General features: G+C 44.6%; 2 long non-coding RNA genes across 2 annotated transcripts; both read left to right on the top strand.

The window, feature by feature from the left end:
* The first annotated feature begins 346 nt into the window (after positions 1–346).
* LOC310707206 lies at positions 347–21,305 on the top strand. Its single transcript, XR_014526388.1, has 3 exons — positions 347–1,176; positions 15,721–15,882; positions 20,208–21,305. It is a non-coding gene; the product is annotated as an uncharacterized lncRNA (long non-coding RNA).
* LOC310707344 lies at positions 3,115–6,698 on the top strand. The gene is made up of 2 exons (XR_014526434.1): positions 3,115–3,206; positions 6,558–6,698. It is a non-coding gene; the product is annotated as an uncharacterized lncRNA (long non-coding RNA).
* Positions 21,306–21,600: the final 295 nt, after the last annotated feature.

The following is a 21,600-nucleotide window of genomic DNA, read 5'->3' as shown; positions in this document are numbered from 1 at the left end:
TGCTTCCTGGTGTACAAAATAATTCTTGGATCAAGTGATGATTGGAGAGGAAACATCTAAACAGATATGCTCATTAAGCTTGCCCCTCTTCACACTCTTCCATATGCAAACAAATCCAACAGCAAACTTTGAAGCAAATTATGACTCTCCTAGACGAAAACAGCTGTCTGAGGTTTGAGGTTGAAAGCTTGTTAAAAGATACAGGAACAGAAGTATTAACAATAACATACATAGGTTAACAGGGGAAGTTTTGAATAAGATGTAAATGTTTAATTACTGTTGAAAATGATATGTTAAAAAAAAAACTAATTAAAAATTATATTAAAAGGGGGGGGGGAGAGAGTTTTTCACACCACTTCCTCTCCATACCAGGAAAAGCTTCCCTTGCTAAACTTTTGCATGCAGCAGGGAAGAGTTAGCAAAAAGAAAAATGGCAACCTCACTCCAGTTACTTCTTCTTCGCTACCGTATTTGCGTCACAGAGAGTAAAGCAATCTCTCTTGACAAGCAAGGCCTACAACAAAACGTTGCAGTTCTGGAGCGTTCTCGTTCAGGCTTCCAAGCCACCTAGCCAGGCCCTTTTTCAGGAGACTTCATCCCACTCCTTGGAATAGCTCATTCATTAGAGCATAAGACTCTTATTCTGAGGCTTATGGGTTCTAGCCCACATTTGTCTGAAGATTTCTGCATTGCAGTGGGTTGGACTAGATGACCCTTGGGGTCATTCCAACTCTACAATTCCATGATACTCCTCCTTTGTTTTCGGGTTCTCCCCACATCTCCCCAACATTGCGTGGTCTCTGAGCATCCTCAGTCCTAAATGGGCTGCTTTGGAGTCTCCTCATAATAACCCCAGGATTCTCCAGAACTGCTGGTTGCATGAAAATGACGGATAACTCAGAAGGAGGACAGCAGAGTCTACAATAAGAGGACCCAGGAGCCATATAATGCAAGCACCAGCTCTCCGCCGAAGAAACGTCCGAAGCCTGAGTTACCGGACCAGCGCTGGGCAACAGAATGGGGGGTTTGAATAGGACACAAAAGAAAACCCCACGCTGAAAAGAGGCGGCCTAGCCTGCTACAAGCAAGCCAACTGCCAAACTGTCATTTTGCCATGCGGCTGAACAGAAGGGCCCATGTAATGACAACCACCAAACTCATTTAAACTCTGAAAAGGTGACTAATGAGCTCATTCATGCTGCCTATAAATTATTCACCACAACACTGACCCCACTCCAGACAAACAGCAAAGTAAACTTTAAACACAGAAATCTAGCGCTCTCCCGATGAGCCAGAGTTAACGCCTGCAAAGAGTCTTACAATAACAACAGATAGCCCGGCTCGCTTCTGCTCTTTTGTCCGGAGTCATTCTTATGTTTACACTTTTTTTAAAAAAAAACTTTAATCAAGTTAAGGCAGACACAGCTGTTGCACATTTATTTCTCGGCTGCAGAAAGCAGGCCTTTCTCACACACGCAGCCTGCTCGTCCCCCTTCTCCCTATTAGTTATTACAGGCAATCGCAAAGCACTATAAATAGCTTTAAATTATATTCTCCAGAAATTGAAGGCTGACCTTAAAACGAAACCCGGCTCTACGGATGCAAGAAGACCGATACACACGTGATGAATGAGAAGCACTGCGACCAAAAGGAATAGACTACACCGACAGTCACTTTCAATTATTTCAGCTCTTGATTACTCTTTTTTTTTTACATTTGCTTCTGCTCTGAGGAAACAGTTATACGAAAATGCCGCCCAGGCTGGCACGGTTTGCTTGATAACTTGCACAATCCAGGGCATAGCAATAAAAGAATTAAATCATATTTTAATTTATTTTGAAAAACAAATCCTGCATTCTTTTTCCCCTCTGGCCCAGATAATAAATGTAGCAACAGCCTTTCCTGTCCCTTCCCCCTCCGAGGCCTTGACATTAATAAGAGCAATTTTCATCCACTTGTTTAACTCAAAGGCAGTGTTTGTGCAGTTAGCATCCTGAAACGTAGTAGTCGATGTTAGAGTACTTGCTGTAGACGTAAGCCATTTGCTTAAATGGGACTTTGCCCAACTTCGCATGTCGGTTTCCAAGCCCCTTTTGCTAGTTCAGGCAAGCTGCTCATGCAGCTTTAGAAATTGCAGTTAGACCTTGGGCAAGTCAGCCTTGGACGGAGTGGTCAAAAGTTAAAAATGAAACTAACTGAAGGCCAAATTCCACCCTCCAATAAGTCAGCGCCTCTCCCCTCCGTGAAGCCAATGGGACTTGCATACAGACTGAATGTCAGATGATACTCAGAGAATAAGAAATAACTAGGCAAAAGCAAAAGAGGCAGTCTCTGGAGCAAGTTTTAGAAGTACTGCAGGAAAATCCAGCTTGCAAGAGGTTTTACGCAACACACATAAACTAACAAGTAAGCATGCAAAGGGAAGCAGAGAGGTTTAACATTTGCACTTCATAAAGGTCCACACACACAACTAACACTCTGATCCAGCCATTATTGGAGGGAGGGGGGAATAGTTGCACTGCTTGTTCCTCTTAGGCACATTGCTGCATTATTCTTTAAATTTTAAAAGGCACGGTCACCTACCAGGAACTGCCACACTGAGCTTGTAATATGGCTCTTTCCATCCACTTCTTGGACTGGAACATAAAATAACACTTCGGAATCCCCATTGTCCCCATTTGTAGAAAGGGAGAAAAGCAGCTGAGTTTGAAAGAGTGTGAATGAGAGAGAATCAAGACAACAGTAACAAAGTATTTTGCAATCTTTGTGTACCCGCACAAGTCTTAACTCCTCTGAAGCTCTATGCCTGACAAGATTCTCGTATCTCCCATCTAGCTGAAGGGTGTTGGCAAAATCCTGCTTTGAAACTGTGTCACATGCCCTCATTCAACAACCTGTCTGACCAGCAGAGTTCAGCTCCTAGTTCATTTGGTGGCAAATGGAGAAGCTTTAAGTTCTAAGTCTTTCCACAGCAGCCGTGTGATTTAAAAACAAGTGTGTGCACACACACACACAAAGCCAGGACAACAGAGTTTTAAAAAGCAACCTCTGTGGAACTTGAGTTGTGAAAGGAAATACGCTTCATAAAGAGCTGAAAGGCTGATAAAATTGTGATCTACAATAGGGTCCTAACAGCTATAAAAACGAAAGAACAAATTCAAGTTAAATAGACGCCGCAATCCTGTATAGGCCCATTTGGAAATACGGTAAGTGCCATTTTACAAAGTGGAAATTGCTTCTCATAGTCAGTAGGCATATCTAGGGTTGCACTGCATACCTTAAAAAAAGACCATTCACTACAGAAAAACACTACTTTTCCAGTCTCTCCTTCTGATGATCGGGCTGTCAGCTTTTAATTGCTCTCGCTCCTGTGCCTTCAACACCACTGAATTAAAGGCAAATCTTTCCCCATTACTTTGGTTGGAAAGAGGTGTTTCTGTCCCGCTTTTACCAAGTTGAAGGGGGTTGGATCACTCTTTGGGATGCATAAATTCTTCCCACTTCTGGTCTGCAGGTTTTGAATGACTTCAAAAACCCACAGAACCTGTTTGACCAAAGCCGACAGTGGGACAAAAGAAATGTACAGTGGTGCCCCGCAAGACGAATGCCTCGCAAGACGGAAAACCCACTAGACGAAAGGGTTTTCCGTTTTTGAGCTGCTTCGCAAGACGAATTTCCCTATGGGCTTGCTTCGCAAGACGAAAACGTCTTGCGAGTGTTCCGATTTTTTTCCGCTTTCCCCGCCTTTTTCTAAGCCGCTAAACTGCTAATAGCCTTTTAGCCGCTAAGCCGCTAAGCCTTTAATAGCTGCTAATCCGCTAAACCACTAATAGCGCTAAGCCGCTAATAGGGTTGCTTCGCAAGATGAAAAAACTGCTAGACGAAGAGACTCGCGGAACGGATTATTTTCGTCTTGCGAGGCACCACTGTATCCCCACAAAGGACTTCTGAATTGACTTTCAGCTCTCTTAAACATCACCGCCTGCCTCCAGACTTCAGTTCTACTCCAGGGAAAGTTTCAGCTTCTTAACTTCTGCATGTCAGGCTACTAAATCTCAAATGTTCCTGCAAATATTTATACTAAGGCATAAACCTCAACTTTTCAAGATAGCAACATTAATTATCTCAGTGTCAAGTCTCTGGAATTGCCATCCACAAAACATTTTGCGTTGCCACAAGTTGAATCTGGGAAGGGTGCCATTCGTCAAACCAATCTCCATCACAACAACACAGCAGGAATCCAAAACTGACGTTTAATATGTTCCCTAGCTGGGGTTGCCAGCCTTTTTGTCTGGCGTGATTCCTGCAAGAGCCCTACTGAACCAGACTAAAGGCCCGTTACCTCTAGCATCCTCTTCTCACAGTGACATCGTACTTTAAAGACATGCTTAACAGCACCAAATTAAGTAGATGAGCATGTAGGTTTTGGGGAAGTGTCTCTGGCCAAGCTTTTGCTTGCTGTGGGGTTATTAAAGGTGCAAGGGTTAGGCCACAAAAGCAGCTGGGAACCCGGTAAAGGACAGAAATGCAGTACCAAGTAGATAACCCAGGTTAAATGTAAATGTATAACATCAGCACTTACTACCGTGCTATAAGCTGGCTAATCCATATACCTTGTGGGTCTGATTAAAAGATGTGGGGCCCAGACCCAGCACTCAACTTTACAGGTGATGTTTTATATGCATAAGTGGAAATTTAGTTCAGAAGGAATGCTTCCCTGTAAAGGTAAAGGTAAATACAGTGGTACCTCGGGTTACATACGCTTCAGGTTACATATGCTTCAGGTTACAGACTCTGCTAACCCAGAAATAGTGCTTCAGGTTAAGAACTTTGCTTCAGGATGAGAACAGAAATTGTGCTCCAGCGGTGCGGCAGCAGCAGGAGGCCCCATTAGCTAAAGTGGTGCTTCAGGTTAAGAACAGTTTCAGGTTAAGAACAGACCTCCGGAACGAATTAAGTACTTAACCTGAGGTACCACTGTAAAGTTTCCAAGGGGAGGGGCAGAGGTAGGAGATCTGGGGCCCAGTCCCAAACAGCTAGGGCTTAGGCTTCTCAAACTGTTAAGGACCCAACTGACCCAATTCCATTAGTTACCCATCAGTTTCCAGGCTCAGTTCAAAGTGCTGGTTCTGATCTTTAATGCCTGTATAGCTCAGTAACCACCACATGTCCACAAGCTATTACAGTAGCACCTCAGCTTACGTTACCCTCGGGTAAAGTAAACTTCGGGTTGCAAAAGCGGCAACCCCAGAAGCGTTTCACCGCATGTGCAGAAGCGCTCTACCGTGCCGCGTGCATGCGCAGAAGCGGTTCCTCCGGTTGCGGAAACCTCGGGATCTGACCGGAGCTCCGGAACGGATCCCGTCCACAACTGGAGGTACCACTGTATTTGAATTATGAAAGGCAGCTTGCAATACTATGTACCATATCAGCAGTATTCAAAAGATTCCCCTTTAGAGACAAAAATGTAGTCTTCATGCACCATGTGTGTGGTTTGGGTTTCGTGCTTGAATATTTTTGAGCTAATAGCTCTGTGCTATTGAGGGCCTGGATAGCTCAGTTGGCTAGAGCGTGGTGCTGATAACACCAAGGTTGCAGGTTCAATCCCCACATGGGACAGCTGTATATTCCTGCATTGCAGGGGGTTGGACAGGGGTCAGCAAACATTCTCAGCAGGAGGCCGGTCTACTGTCCCTCAGACCTTGTGGGGGGCCAGACTATATTTTGGAAAAAAACAAATGAACGAATTCCTATGCACCACAAATAATCCAGAGATACGTTTTAAATAAAAGCACGTGTTCTACTCATGTAAAAACACCAGGCAGCCCCCACAAATAACCCAGAGATGCATTTTAAATAAAGGGACACATTTTACTCATGTAAAAACACGCTAATTCCCAGACCGTTGGCAGGCCAGATTGAGAAGGCGATTTGGCCGGATCCGGCCCCTGGGCCTTAGTTTGCCTACCCATAGACTAGACAATCCTCTGGGTCCCTTCCAATTCTACAATTCTATGCTTCCGTGTGTTTCAGTCAACTATCTGTTCTCTGCTTGAGGTTTGAATCGCTTGGGTTGATTTGAAATCTTTGTTCTTGGGTGGATGGTCCTGGCCAGGGAGGGAGGGGCGGCTGGTGTTTGGCCCTTTCCGGTTTGTAATCTGCATAATGTCTAGGAGGGCAGGACTTTCCCAAGAACCAATGACCTGTTTTTAAGCAAATCTGTTGAAAACCACAGAAGGTGACGTAAGGTAGCTCAGGATCAAATTTGGCGTGACATGGATGATCTGACTTGAAGTCATCCTGTGTCTAGCCAAAGGGAAAAGTCACATCTTGTTTGGGCCCCTACTGGTTGAGAGCGATGATAGACAGGCAACAGGCTTCCTCAGCCTGGTGACCTCCATGTATTGTTGGACTACAGTTCCCACCTGCCCAGCCAGCATCATGAAAAGGAAAGCTGATGAAGAGTAATTAAATGAGCATTTGTGTGGCTTCTGGTGGTTCTCTGATGGTTCTTTCTCGACATACTACAGTTACACTTTTGGTTTCTCTCTTTGCAGATATGAAGGCATGCAGAGCAACTGTTTTTAAATAATGACCTGACTATGGAACAATTTGCATATCAGAAGAGATGACAAACATTGTATTCTTTAGTATGGGTATGAAAGCACAAAAGGCAATAAAACAGATGTATAAAATCATGATTACTCTAGGGAAAATCAATAGGGATCTTGACTATGCCTTTTGTCGTTAATCATTAATGGCGGTCCTTTGATGCAATTGAGAGACAACAAGTTTAAAGCAAACAGAAGGATTTTAGTTTATTAAGGATATATTTCTCTTGCAAAAGGATGAACACCCAGTGCACAGTTGAAGCATGAAAGGATCGGGGGAATTTCAATATTTTGCAGTGGAAACAAGAAATGACCACCCCCAATTTGCTTATATCAATCCATTTAATTGTATGCACCCTAAAAGTAGCTTCTTGTCTTGCACTGAGGACAAATTGAGAAATCATAGAAGCAAACAAACAGCCAACCAGGGGGCAACACCATTGCTCTAGGGTGCCATGGAGACTAATTGCGCAAGTAGATTGCAAGGGAAGACTCCAACAAATCTGAATAACTCATTCATGAAACTGACTAGCCCTGTTCAGTTGCTATTCACTGTTCTAAACCACAGGGAGAGCCTATGCACAAAATAGGCTTCCCCAATACAACATCTCAATCAATCATTGAAATGGCCAGGTGGGGAAAGTCCTGCAAGGTTGGGAGCATGTATGCTAGGACTCACAGCCAAGATGGTTCCCAGTGCAAAGTGGGGGGGGGGGCAGGAGGGGACGCAAAGGTAGGGACAGAGCCATTGGGAAAATAACAGCTGAGTGGAGTGTTGCCGTCTTTCTCCATTCTCTGCATGTGCTTCACACTTACAAACCTATCCCTGCAGATTACTCATTACTGCAATTACGGTAATAGAATTTACAGACTGCGATTGACCCATTGGCTGTTGTTGATGCTGTTTTTCTGCAGGAATAAAAATTAAAGGATATACACAGACACAAGCACTCCCAGCTTAGCTCTCATACACAGCCATCCCCATAAGCTCACAGGCATCACCACTCTCACACAAATCCCCAAAGAAGCAGAGATAGCTCTTCAACCCACACAAATGCGTTCATACAGTATATAAAGAGGAGCTCGTCCACCTTCCCTGGCGGGGACATGCTGCTGTGTTAATGCCTCCAAGACAAGACAGGAAGATTGGAGTACTTGCTATTAAAAGAGATTATAGACATGAGAACGTAAGAAAAGCCTGTTGGATCAGGCCAAAGGCCCACCTAGACCAACAACCTGTTTTCACAGTGGCCTGCCAGATGTCCATGTTGTTGTTGTTGTTGTTTAGTCGTTTAGTCGTGTCCGACTCTTCGTGACTGTTATGTACTGAAGTTCTCACCCTGGGCCAGCAGGGGGATACTGTAGATAGTTATGCAAATGAAGGATTGAAAGTGACGTTTAGTGATTGGATAGTTTTGTATGCAAATGAAGGATCAAAAAGTGACGTTCAGTGATTGGATAGTTTTAGAACGTTGCAACAGTTTCAATTGTTCTGTAGCTCTATATAAGCAGGCTGACTGAGCTCCTCAGATCAATTCTGTTCCAGCTTACAAATAAAGAGCTGCTTTGGAGAAATCGCTGTGTCGTCTGCTATGTTTGCCCACAACTTAACAGTGACCCCATGGACCAGAGCACGCCAAGCACTCCTGTCTTCCACTGCCTCCCGCAGTTTGGTCAAACTCATGCTGGTAGCTTCGAGAACACTGTCCAACCATCTCGTCCTCTGTCGTCCCCTTCTCCTTGTGCCCTCCATCTTTCCCAACATCAGGGTCTTTTCCAGGGAGTCTTCTCTTCTCATGAGGTGGCCAAAGTATTGGAGCCTCAGCTTCACGATCTGTCCTTCCAGTGAGTACTCAGGGCTGATTTCCTTCAGAATGGATGGGTTTGATCTTCTTGCAGTCCACGGAACTCTCAAGAGTCTCCTCCAGCACCATAATTCAAAAGCATCAATTCTTCGGCGATCAGCCTTCTTTATGCTCCAGCTCTCACTTCCATACATCACTACTGGGAAAACCATGGCTTTAACTATACCGACCTTTGTTAGCAAGGTGATGTCTCTGCTTTTTTAAGATGTCCATAGGAAGCCTAAAAGCAGGACCTGAGTGCCAGAAGTGATGCCAACACAGTGAGCACTATCAGGAAAATTGAGGAACAATGAAAATCCTGTGAGTTATGGCCATCTTTGGGTATGATATGTTTACAAGAGGACAGGGAAAGGCAGATGGGTATTCATGTGGCTTCAGAATTGAACCCTAGTGAGTAAAGCTGAACCAGTAAATGTAAAGAGAGCTCTGCTGGATCAGGCCAGAGGCCCACCTAGTCCAGGAACATCCTGTTTTGATAGTGGCCAACCAGCTGCCCATGGGAAGCTTGCCAGCTGCCTCCTTAACTAGCAACTGGTATTCAGAGGCTGGAAGCCAAGGAATATTCTCACTACAGTGAAAAGGAGAAAGTGTAGTAAGGAGACCCCTCTTTATAATGATCAGAGATTGGACCAGACCCTGCTCAAAATCTTTCCGGGGGGGAAGTGTAGCCAGAAGCAACTTGCTTTTGTTTTCCATTGCCGTGCAAGTCATAGACACATTTCACATAAGCATCTTTTCCAAACCAGTAAGAATGTTAGGGTTTCACAGCCTGCTGTGCTGCCTGAAATGGCCTTCTCAGCCTCTTATCACATACGATGTTATTCCCGTCCTTATCATCAACCCAGGTGCCAAGGACTCAGGCTCGGTGTCACTTTGCTTCAGCAGAAACCACAAGCAGCTTGCACAGAGCCAGACGTTTCCATTTCTGTTGCCCATTTTAGTGGCTGCTGTTTGGTGAACCCAAGTGCTGTGTTTCCCAAACTTGGGTCTCTAGCTGTTTTGAGGCTACAATTCCCATCATCCCTGACCACTGGGAGTTGTAATAAAAAAACAGCTGGAGGCCCAAGCTTGGGAAACAGCCCTACAGGGTCAGCACATGAGTATTACTGACTTCAGGTCTTGGCTGTGGCCTTTCCGAGGCAGTTCATTGAGAAACCAAGCATGCTAAGACTGCAATTCAACCCCTTTTGAGCCAGCTAGGGTAGAGGAGGGTGTTGGAGGAGACTCTTGAGAGTCCCATGGACTGCAAGAAGATCAAACCTCTCCATTCTTAAGGAAATCAGCCCTGAGTGCTCACTGGAAGGACAGATCCTGAAGCTGAGGCTCCAATACTTTGGCCACCTCATGAGAAGAGAAGACTCCCTGGAAAAGACCCTGATGTTGGGAAAGATGGAGGGCACAAGGAGAAGGGGATGACAGAGGACGGGATGGTTGGAATGGTGTTCTCGAAGCTACCAGCATGAGTTTGACCAAACTGCAGGAGGCAGTGGAAGACAGGAGTGCCTGGCATGCTCTGGTCCATGGGGTCACGAAGAGTCGGACACGACTAAACAACAACAACAAAAGGGTAGAGGCATTGGGTTGTGCTTCCACCCAGTCCACCCTGTGAAGAAATGCCAGCGTCACCCCCCAGGCATGGAGCTCCCCCTTCCATCTGACAAATATGTCATGCTGCCAACAGAATCCTTGCCAGCCCCCAGAACACCTGAATGTTCTACCTGGGCAGGGTTTGGACTGCAGTGTAAACTAGATGAATTTTGGGTTAGACACAGCAGAGCTCTTCTTACATTATTCTTAAACTCCTGTTTGTTGTTGTGAGAATAAGGGAGATACGTATATAAATATTCAACAGCAGGCAATAGGATACCCTCCAAGATGCATCCAACAACCCATTCCTGAGTGTTTGGAGAGACTGAGTTCCTCTTTCACGCTTTGTAAGGTCTTACCAAAGGCCTAATCTAGACCACTGCTCTCATAGTGGCCAACCAGATGGCTAAGGGAAGCCCACAAGCAGGACATGAGCACAACAGTATTTGCCCACTCAGGACCCCCAGAAACTGGTAGATATTGTCTCAGTTACTGGACATAGTACACAGTCGCCATGAACAGCTGCCATTTTAAATACCACAAGCACACCTGCTGCCATCAAAGGTTTGATTGTAGCTTTATCTGGAGTGAGGTTCAGGGCCGTCTTAAGCATATCCAGCCCTGTGGTGCAAAGCTCCCTCCAGCGGCCCCCATGTTTCCCAGAGATTTTTAGGGAGGACGGCGCTGCTGGCGGGGCTGGAAGAGGTGGGCGGCGGCTGGAGGGCAGCTCCTCTGGCGGGGAAGAGGTGGAGACTGGACGCAGCGCCTCCCAGCTCTGCTGGCTGCTTTGTGCCACAGTTGCCATGGCAGACGGAGGCTCTGGGCGCAGCGCTGTATTGGCACGGCATGGCGGAGGCGGGTGAGGGCGGCGGGCTGATGCCAGGAGGCACCGCATCCAGCTTCCGCTTCTTCCCTGGCGCCCTCCAGAACTTGGCGCCCTGGCGTCCTGCGCCGCAAGCCTCTATGGGTAAGACACCCCTGGTGAGGTTCCATCTTTTGACTGCTGTCCATATTTCACAACAGTTTATACAATCCCAATTTTGTCGCGCGAAGAAGGAAAACCATTCTGCACGTGGAATTTTTCAGATGGAAACTCCAAATGAGGGAGAACCTAGAATTCCTCTCAAGTGCATTAGCTAAGTGGCAAGTCTAATCTTCATCCTTTGAAAAGGCAAGAGTTCAGGGAGGAAGATTACATTTTATAGGTCTCTTGTAAAAGGCACACAGTTTTGGTTCCATTATTATTATTACATCTCTTCCCCACCACCACCACCCCCCGCGCACCCCCTGCCGCCGCTTTTGCCCCCCGGCTTTCTTGCTCTGCTTCTGAAGAGAAATGCTCACTTCCTATTAAAATGCTGCTTAATATTATTCAAGCTTAAATGGGTCGTACTTAAGGAGAATAAAGCTGCAGAGGAACTTGGTTCAGACCAAGGAACCAGCAACTGCCAGGGGTGCCTAGTCACACACCTTGCCTAATGTGACATTTATGTATTATGTAGGTAGTGTGTGTGTGTGTGTGTGTGTGTGTGTGTGTGTGTTGAGGAATTGCCCCAATCCAGCAAGGGAGCTCCATGCATGTGTAATGACTGAAGCAGCGTAATGTAATACTTGGTTGAAATAACAGAGTATTAGAGACCTGCAATCTAAACCAGCAACGTAAGTCTCTAGAATAAATCTGGTCCTGACAACACAGTCACAAGCCAAGCCAATGGAACTTTAGCTGACCTCAACGAACATGGAATAGCACCACCTAGTGGTTGGAGGTGTTGCTTATGTAATCATTACACTGTACATTGTGAACTTTATGAGTGTGCCCACTGATATTGGGGGGGGGGGGGTTTGGACCCTCATCTGGGGCCAACTGTCCCTTGCATTACCTTTAACCAGAGCTTTATTCGGACCAGTTAGATCTTTCTGGCTTGGTATCCTCAGACTGGCCACAATTTCCCCCAGAGAGTGTTCTGAGAGTATATTTTGCTGCGCAATCTGACCTCTTCATGTCAGTCAAGCATGATAATAAGTCCTAATGTCACCTTTGACTAGACATACTGACTGAATGCATGGACAGGGCAGAAGATCAGGCAGCTGGCTTGCCTCCAATCTCCACAGAACCGGCTGAAGGTGAAAAGGGCTATACACACACACACTAGAGTTCCTAATCAAATGTGCAACCCCAGTAACAGGGTCAGTTCAATAATGCACCACGGCACTCAGGCAGAGGATTTCACCTCCATTTTCTGTCCATGGGCATCATGGCTGACCAGCGGTTGCTCACCAGCTGCTTAACTGTGACAGTGGCTCCACCTGCCACTACCATGGGCTGTGTCTCACCCATCACCCATCCTGCTGTGGATATACAGTCGTATCTTGGATCTTGACCACCTTGCGAGTCAAACGTTTTGACTCCCGAACACTGCAAACCAGGAAGTGAGTGTTCCGGTTTGCAAACGTTCTTTGGAACCCAAATGTCCAACGTGGCTTCTGCAGTTTCCGATTAGCTGCAGGAGCTTCCTGTAGCCAATCAGAAGTCGCGCCTTAGTTTCCAAATGAAATTGAATGGACTTCTGGAACGGATTCCATTCAACTTCTGAGGTATGACTGTATCACAAATCAGTTCTGATCTCAAATCTATAAAATATCTCCCTAGCAAATGACCACCTTATAAGTATTTAAACATATATTGTAGCATAGATATACAGTAAATCCCTAAGAAAAAAGACAAACATTATTTTGGTCATTTTTTAAAAAGTGATTTATTGAAGCATGTTCACAACAGAAAAGGAACATTATGACAATAACAACATTTCCTCCCACCAAAGACTTACAAGTGTGAGACAGTTTTAATATACTCCACCACGCATTATTAAAATAAACGTCTTCATTTTCTAAAGTGATTTTGTACTTCTCGGTACTTAGACCTCTCTTATTTTATCAGCTTTGTAACTTGGAAAGGGAGCAAAGTTTTTTTTATTCTTCTTCTTAGGTTTTCATGTAACATTTGCCCGCTTTCACATGGCTGCCGCGCCCCAACTTCTGCATAACTATCATATGGAAACTGCAAGGGCCGTGAGCAATTTCCCTGTCCAGGGTTGTATGTAAGCACTGTCTCTATAATTTTCAGCATCCTGAAAAGGGTAGACTACCACCTTAAACGAAATAAATCAGAACAATATGAAAAGCTAAACTTTCATTCAAAATTTTCCTCGCTTTTTTTTCTGGTGACTATTAATGCATCTTATAACGATGATTCCCTTGAGAGGAAAAACAAACAAAGCTGCCGTCTTGCTACTGGAAGACGGGAGTTAATTTGACACAGTTGCCATGGCTAAATAAAGCCGGACTACTGGATGATGTCAAAAGAATCTACAATGTGTTGCCGCAGCAGATTCAAAATGGGCTCCCATAAGAATATTGTTTGCCACTTTTCACACACAAACACACTTTAGTAAATAGCACAGGCCTTGAGTTTCTAAGAGCTGAGCATTTTCAATTTTCAATGGTAACTAAGGGCTTGGGGCACTGTGTACTTTGCAGAATGAGGCCTAAGCACACGGCTTCAATTAAGGCATGGATAATGTATCTCCTGATGCATTTTGTTAACAAGTGCAGATTAACTTCAATTATTCATGGTAATGCTTCACACAGAACTAGTTAATGTGGTTTAGGATATTCTGCAACGGTGATAAAAGTCTTACATCTAAAAAAACGAGAAGATTAATCATGAATGCTGCCTCCCATTTGGGTGGGGTGGCCCCAGCTGACCCTATTTACTAAAAACAGTCTCTGCTTCTGATCGGTTTTTTGGGTCGCTCACTCCTCAGGATTTAGGCTTTAGCAGTCCCATGGATGGGAGTGAGAGAAGATCCATCTTGTCTGCAATGTACATATGTGAGAATGCCTGCGCATGAACAGTGAAGCACCACCAGACAATGCACAGCCTGTTATTTCACAGGCTGTAGCTGCAGAGGTGTCAAGCAGGCAGCCCTATGTCCTCCTTTACGTAGGAATGTCCTGCATTTGTTGGACTCTCCAAGGAGACCCCTCCATTTTAAGGCAGGCTGTCTGGTCCAAGTCCAATTTCTGAAGGAAGACCAGGGACCCTGAAGTGGCCCACTAACAGCACTCACAAAACAGGGTGAGCAGGTACACAGGTTGGCTCGCTATGGCGAGTTGCTTTGCCCTTCTATTTAAATTACAGTACTTTCTAAGTGTGCATCTATCTTCTTCTTTCTTTCTTTCTTTCTTTCTTTCTTTCTTTCTTTCTTTCTTTCCTCGTAGCCGAGTAAGATTGTCTTCCATAAACATGGTTTGAACAATGAGTCCATAAGTGACTGTGGAGGCCAGTTCTGGATCCTCACATCCTACCACAGAATCCATCTTAAATATCTTCACAGAAGCTTATGAAAAGCTTGGCCTATCACTCAACATCCAAAAAACCAAAGTGCTGCACCGACAAGTAGAAAATAACCCCTCTGCAGCGCCACAGATCCAACTCAGTGGTGTAACGTTGGAAAATGTTGATCACTTCTCATACCTGGGCAGTGATCTTTCCACAAGGGCTGACACTGATGCCAAAATCCAGCATCACCTGTGCATCTATATCCGTAACTCAGCATATGTAAATTTTATGCAATTTTATGGCTTTTTTTAAAAAAAAAGCAATGCCACCCGATGGCTAATATATTGTAGGACGATTATCTTTTTTTAGTATATTTTAACTACATCTCTGCTAAATGTTTTTGATTCCTTCTTTTTATTACCAGAAATTGGGGAGGGGGCATTTGGGAGGTGTGGGGAGGGTATTTGGACAAGCGACAGCAGCAGAGCTTTTCCTTTTCTTTTTGAAAACATAGTCTGACTGCTGTCACAAGCAATCTTCTGGCCCTTTCTTAATAGCCCAACCAATCCAATGTTCTCACGTAGTGCCTCGTACAATTCTATGTTTCCAACCATAGATCCATCTGGTGTGGGGAATGTTTTGGCTTTCATATTAGCTTGTGGTTGTTTGTGTGTGGTTGTGTGTAACCTACAGCCAACAATCCACACTGTCTTCTCATAGTCAAAATGAGCTGCAGCACCCCATCCTTCCCAATTCCTTTATCCCACCATCAGTGAATGAAAAAGATTGTAATCATGATGAATGTTTATCATAGCAATTCTGCAATTATTTCCCTTCTTGTTCCTGTATGGTAATCTCGTTGCATAAAGCGAGAGCTTTCGTGAAATCCCCGAGCCTTGACTAACACTTGATATTGTCAAACAAGCATATTTTGTTCCTCCCTAGTGCACTTTAGGACGGTCGTGTATTTTTTGTTGAATCATGCAACCAGTTTGCACAGATTTTTGATGAATGAGTGAGTAGCACATCCGTAGGCGCTGACATCTCACTCAAAACTGTCATGAGCTATAAACATACAGAAAAGATACTTTAACCTCACTGGACAGTTGCGCATAAACACAGCAATGTTCTGGTGCTGTGCCAAATCTATAACTGTAACTTGTTCGGGGAACACGAAACGAAGTTTTAGCATTTATCTGGAACCAGTTCTAGTGTTCTCAGATCTATATTATAAAAAAACTCAATCACCAACCCTTTCCCTTAATGAAAACAAAGAATAACATTCACTCCAGCTTTGCCTTTTCCATTTTTCAAGCTTGGATATCACTGGGCATGTTTAATCGTATCAGTCCTATACGGCAACAATCTGAAAAGGTCAAAACAAAATGGGAAGAGCCAACACTATCCTTGGTCCAAATCGCTCATCGTAAGTCCTGTTGCACCAAAGACAGATCTGGCCTGAAAGCTTTCCATTAAGGTAAGTGGAAAAAGAAGTGTACTTGTTGTCTTAACTTTACTTTTCAATTGATCAGTTCTGCTCTGCGTGCTTGACTGCAATCGATGGGAATTTATCTATTAGCACAAGTTAGAGCAGGAAAGAGCTAAACAACATAACCAGAAAGTTCAGATATTACATATCTTCTGAAGTAAGAAAAATGAAAGCTTATGTTCATATCTGTTTCAAGTAGCTATCAAATATAGCCAATGTGGTGACCTACATATACGTTGCTGGATTACAACTCCCATAATCTCTGACAACTGGCTATCTGGCTAGATGGGAGTTGTAGTCTAACAGCATCTAGAGAGCTGGCTATCCCCGTTTTGAAGGACTCGGAATAAGGAGCAGCAAGACTCGGGCTCCCTCCTCCTCCTCTTCTCATAGTTGAAAAGGTCCACTTTTAGATGGTATGGGAAGAAAGGCAGTTTTGTACAAATTACCAACCCTAGATTAAGACTCAGCAATTTGATCTTCCTACCATCAAAGTGTTTGATTTCACAACTCATTAAGCAATGTCTGTTCACCAAAGGAAGAAAAGTATGCTCTGAAAACGGAAACAGTTCTCCCTTGCAACTTTCCCCAACAGTACATTGAGCAAAATATTGCAGATTCATTTACTGCTCACTAAAACTTCAGGCCCAGAACATCAGAGCCACACTCAGGGCTTTATGTGTCTCATTAGCAAGGCTTTTGTGGTGGCATCATAGGACACTTTTGCAAAAGGTGTTTGAACGGCTCCCGGACACTAACACGCAGAACAGGCGTACAATATAGTCCTCAGCTAGTAAAAAGAACAAGAAGAAAGGATTGCAGGTTGCTCCACGTTGTCTGAATGGGCATTCAAATGTAATTCAATGTAAGGAAGTTTAAAGGGATGTGCATTGGATCAAAAAAGTCCTGACTTCACATATGTACTTACTGGTGGTGACTAACCAAGGCAAAAACCTTGGGGTTGTGGTGGATAGCTTGTTGAAGATGTGCAGCTGTGAAAAGGGCGAATTGCACATTAGGGACTATTAGGAAAGGAACTGAAAACAAAATGGCAACTGCTCATGATTTGGAGCTTAGGATCTCCATTCAGTCAGGACTCCCACACGGCTATTTGAGGCACAGGAGCTCCACACAGGTTCTTTCCCAATGTTTATACAACAGCAAAGGCAAGGGTTGCAGGAGCCAGGTTTCCCCCAAGATTGGGGGAGGGGGTGGGTGCTGGTATGTGTGGCATACATATGATGTCACACGTGTGATACATGCCACAAATCTTCCAACACGGTGCAGGCCAAACCAGTGTGGCCTGGCGGAAGGCTGCACCAGCCTGCGCAATGTTGGGAGATGCTGCTTAGGCCGGTTCAACTGTGCACCAGGCTTTGCTGGTCCCCACAGCCTAGCTGCGCCACACTAAGCTAAGTGGTTCGACCTCCTCCGCCCCCTCAATATTTGGTGGGCTGAGTCTTCTGCTAAGGAATATTGAAGGGGCTGAAGACACCTCTGCCTGTTACACTTGGCATGCTTGCAAGAGCACAATCTCAGGGGCATGGCCAGGACTGCAGCCATGCTCCTGCCATGGGACATTAATGCCATATACACAAGTAATGCGTGGACAGGGCTATTGTCATTCTGGCCCAAAACTGGGATAGATGGTGTAAAGGTCTGATTCAGTGTTAGCCAGTTTCTTGATTTATATAGCCGAGTCAACATTAACTCTTTTATCTCTGGTCGGGGACAGAGGGTGGCACTAGGGAGGGAGATGTCATCACGTCACCCCTTAGTGTGTGGAGTGTCGCAGGGCGCAATCCTCTCCCTGATGCTTTTTAACACTTTTATGCGCCCCCTTGCCCAGATTATCCAGAGCTTTGGGCTGGGTTGTCACCAATATGCTGATGACACTCAGCTCTATCTGCTGATGGATGGCCATACCGACTCGATCCCACATATAGCAACACCCTAGAGGTCCCAGGCCCTATGGAAGTGAGAGCTGGACCATCAAGAAGGCTGATCGCCAAAGAATTGATGCTTTTGAATTATGGTGCTGGAGGAGACTCTTGAGAATCCCATGGACTGCAAGAAGAACAAACGTATCCATTCTTAAGGAAATCAGCCCTGAGTGCTCACTGGAAGGACAGATCGTGAAGCTGAGGCTCCAATACTTTGGCCACCTCATGAGAAGTGAAGACTCCCTGAAAAGACCCTGATGTTGGGAAAGATTGAGGGCACAAGAAGAAGGGGGCGACAGAGGACGAGATGGTTGGACAGTGTTCTCGAAGCTACAAACATGAGTCTGACCAAACTGCGGGAGGCAGTGGAAGACAGGAGTGCCCGACATGCTCTGGTCCATGGGGTCACGAAGAGTTGGACATGACTAAACGACTAAACAACAAGAAGAGGTCCCAGGCCCTAAGGAAGTTAGATTAGCCTCAACCAGAGCCAGGGCCTTCTCAACACTGGCTCTGGTCTGGTGGAATGCTCTGTCTCATGAGACCAGGGCCCTGCGGGATCTGATTTCTTTCTTCAGGGCCCATAAGACAGAGTTTTTCCACCTGGCCTTTGGCTTAGAATCAGTTTGATTCCCTCCCCCTCTTTCTTTTTCCTTTCTCCTCCTGTGAAGAGGCTGCATCCTAATGTTTTAATGTTGTATCTTAATCTTTTAAATTGTATTTTAATCAACTTGTTTTTATTATTGCTTGTTAGCTGCCCTGAGCCCGGTCTTGGCTGGGGAGGGCGGGGTATAAATAAAAAATTATTATTATTATTATTATTATTATTATTATTATTATTATTAGGCCCAGAAGCTCAGAAACTGAAGGAAACAGCACCATACCATGTTGCTGCTGTTGGCTGATGTGGAAAATAAATGAGTCGGTCTAATCTCAGACATGGATTCCCATTCCCAGTCCTGCTGGCCACGATGTTTCACCTAATTGGATAGGCCAGGGTTTGAACATGGGAAGGACCACAGCTCAGCAGCATGCAGAAAGCCCAAGGTTCAAGCATGTTTGGGAAAGATTCCCTACCTGAAACCCTGGAGAGCAGCTGCCAGTCAGAGCAGACAGTGCTGAGCTAGATGGACCAATGAACTGGCTCAATGTAAGGCAACTTCCTAAGTATCCATAGCAGGGCTCTGCCACTAAGCTACAGCTCATCCCTGGGAGTCTTATTGTTCTGTCCTTGGCTGATGGAATTCAAGTCACGTTTGCGGGCCTCCTTCTTGGAGAGAGAAGATGAGTCAGGCTAATTTCCTTCCCTCTCACTTTACAAGGGCCCTTAGCCGGGTGGCCCTAACATCATCCGTTAGGAAAATTTACTTTTGGATTTTCAAAAGTCCTTCACGACCACAAGGCTATCTGGGAGGCAGAGAGCAAGCCTAATGGATCAAGCTAATCTCGAGGAAGGTCTATTAAACTCGAATTTGTCAGGTTTCATTACTTTCAATACTTATCCTCAATGACAGTAATTTCCAAGATCATTTTATTATTCGCCATATAATGAGGCCGCGCTGCCTCCAACCCTGTTTCCCCAACAACAAAGATCGCGTTTTGCTGAAGTTGTAAGTTGGCCTGGAATCCAAACAGCTGTCCCTCCGACCCCCAAACCCTGCCCACTTCCAAGCTGGATATCTACCATGAAGTGATGGCAATGGGCAAACAGGGTACATGATGCTGGGGTCTCACTTAGCCAGGTTTCTGTCATCCTCTTTGCCCCACTTGCTCCAGTGCCATGACTAGGGGGGTGTATCTAGGGATGCAGTGGAGGGTTCCTGGGTTTCAGAGTGATTCTGTGCCCCTAAAGAACCAGGTGCATAGCCTTGGGGTCATTTTGTCCATGGAGACACAGGTTAATTCTAAATTCAAGGCAGCTATCTACCAGCTCCATCAGTCCCTACCTGCCTGTGCTCTATCTCACCAGAGTGGTACAAGCTCTAGTTATCTCCCACTTGGACTACTGCAATGTGCTCTACATGGGGCTACCTTTGAAGATGACTCAGAAACTACAGCTGGGGGCAGCTGCCAGGGCCATATAACACCGGCCTTATATAACCATAAATGGCCTTGGCCCTGTATACCTGAAGGAGCATTTCTACCCGTATCATTCAGCCCAGACACTGAGGTCCAGCTGGTGAGACTGGCGGTCCAACAACATCTGCAGGGACACAAACACTTTGAGTTTACCATGATAACCGCCAAGTGATAGCAATTTGTTTCTCAGGAACTGATATTTGCACAGCCATTTCTTAGCTGATCCACAGCATAAAGGGGAAACACTGATTAGGGGTTGGGCAATAAACTTTAAGTCATCCTTTCCTACAGGTCCATGACAGAATTTTTATAGCTACTCATCAGTGATGCAAAATGCAAGAGTGAGAAGGTCCAAGCAAAAGAAGAACTCCAGCAAAAGAGTAAGAACATCAGCAACCCTGTAGACATATATGTTGTTATTACCACACGTTCTGATAAACTTGATAAACACCCCGAGTGATGGGTACTTTGATACTATACTTTAATTATTCTTAATGTAATGCAGAATCTACTTTATCTCACTGGATTTGAAGAACTGGAACTTGTGCAAGTTTGTGCACTACAATCACATCCTTCTTGCGCTGTGTTGACCACTTTTTCAAATATCCACAATGGCCATTACTTATCCACAGCAGCTATTCAGAATCTTGCATCAGAAAGTGATGGGCACTCCTTTGGAAGTTTTCAAGCAGAGGTTGGATAGCCACCTGTCAGATGTGCTGTAGTGGTGGCTAGGAGTTAGACTAGATGAAATTTGAGATACCTTCCAACTTCAGTATCTTTTCTCCTACTCTGACTAGCAAGTTGCAGAAGCAATAAGGGGCAAGTGCTCCTCTTGACTTTGGTGATTCTATATTAAAGGGCCCAACTCTTTCAACCTATGTGGTTGAAAATGCCTATCACACTTTTGAGTACTCCTTTTTTCAGTTAATATTTTATCATGTGATTGTTTGCCTTTGGTATTCACTCAAATAACTTTTGTTATTTGATCCTGCTGTAGTGCTGTTTTCTGCACAAACAGTACAATAGTGACACCTACTGACAGAAAAGAAGCATTAGCACTCGAGTTTCAATATACCAAACCAGGGGATAAGGAGAGGCACTCACATTTTGCATTCTCAAGAGGATGATCTGTATAAATAGGAATTGGAAAAAACAAAAGGAGTCCTATGTCAGATGTCCTATGTTATCTTGTTATAATTTCCATAAGAAATTTGCTTTGTATCCCTGCAACTAAGGTTAATTATTTATCATGAATAACCTTGAACCATTTCTGTATAGAGATGGAAGCTGTACCATTTATATTGTTGAATGTAGCTCTAGACAGATTGCACAAGTATCCACAGTAAATTAGTTTAAGAAACCAAACCAAAATAAAACATGCTACAAATATTTTGAAAAGAACCAAAAAATTGAGTCTCGTTTGTTATCAGACACTGAACAATCTGTTAAATTGGCTTTCACACTTACTAAACATGGCATCAAATTTCAGTTTTGAATGTAAAAATTACACGAGCTTGATTTAGCCTCTCCTATCGTCCCTACAGAAAGGGACTCAAAAGAAGAAAACTCATAAATGCAATTTGCATATTCCAAGCCATTTGCTAAAGAAAACTGCAGCAGGGCCATAACTTTGTACATATAAATGCACATAAATTATTAGAATGTTTTCTCTTGGCTAGTT

Source organism: Podarcis liolepis (genome assembly GCF_965112155.1).
Source record: "Podarcis liolepis genome assembly, chromosome: 1".
Classification (NCBI taxonomy): domain Eukaryota; kingdom Metazoa; phylum Chordata; class Lepidosauria; order Squamata; family Lacertidae; genus Podarcis; species Podarcis liolepis.
This window is presented reverse-complemented; position numbering and strand designations above follow the sequence as displayed.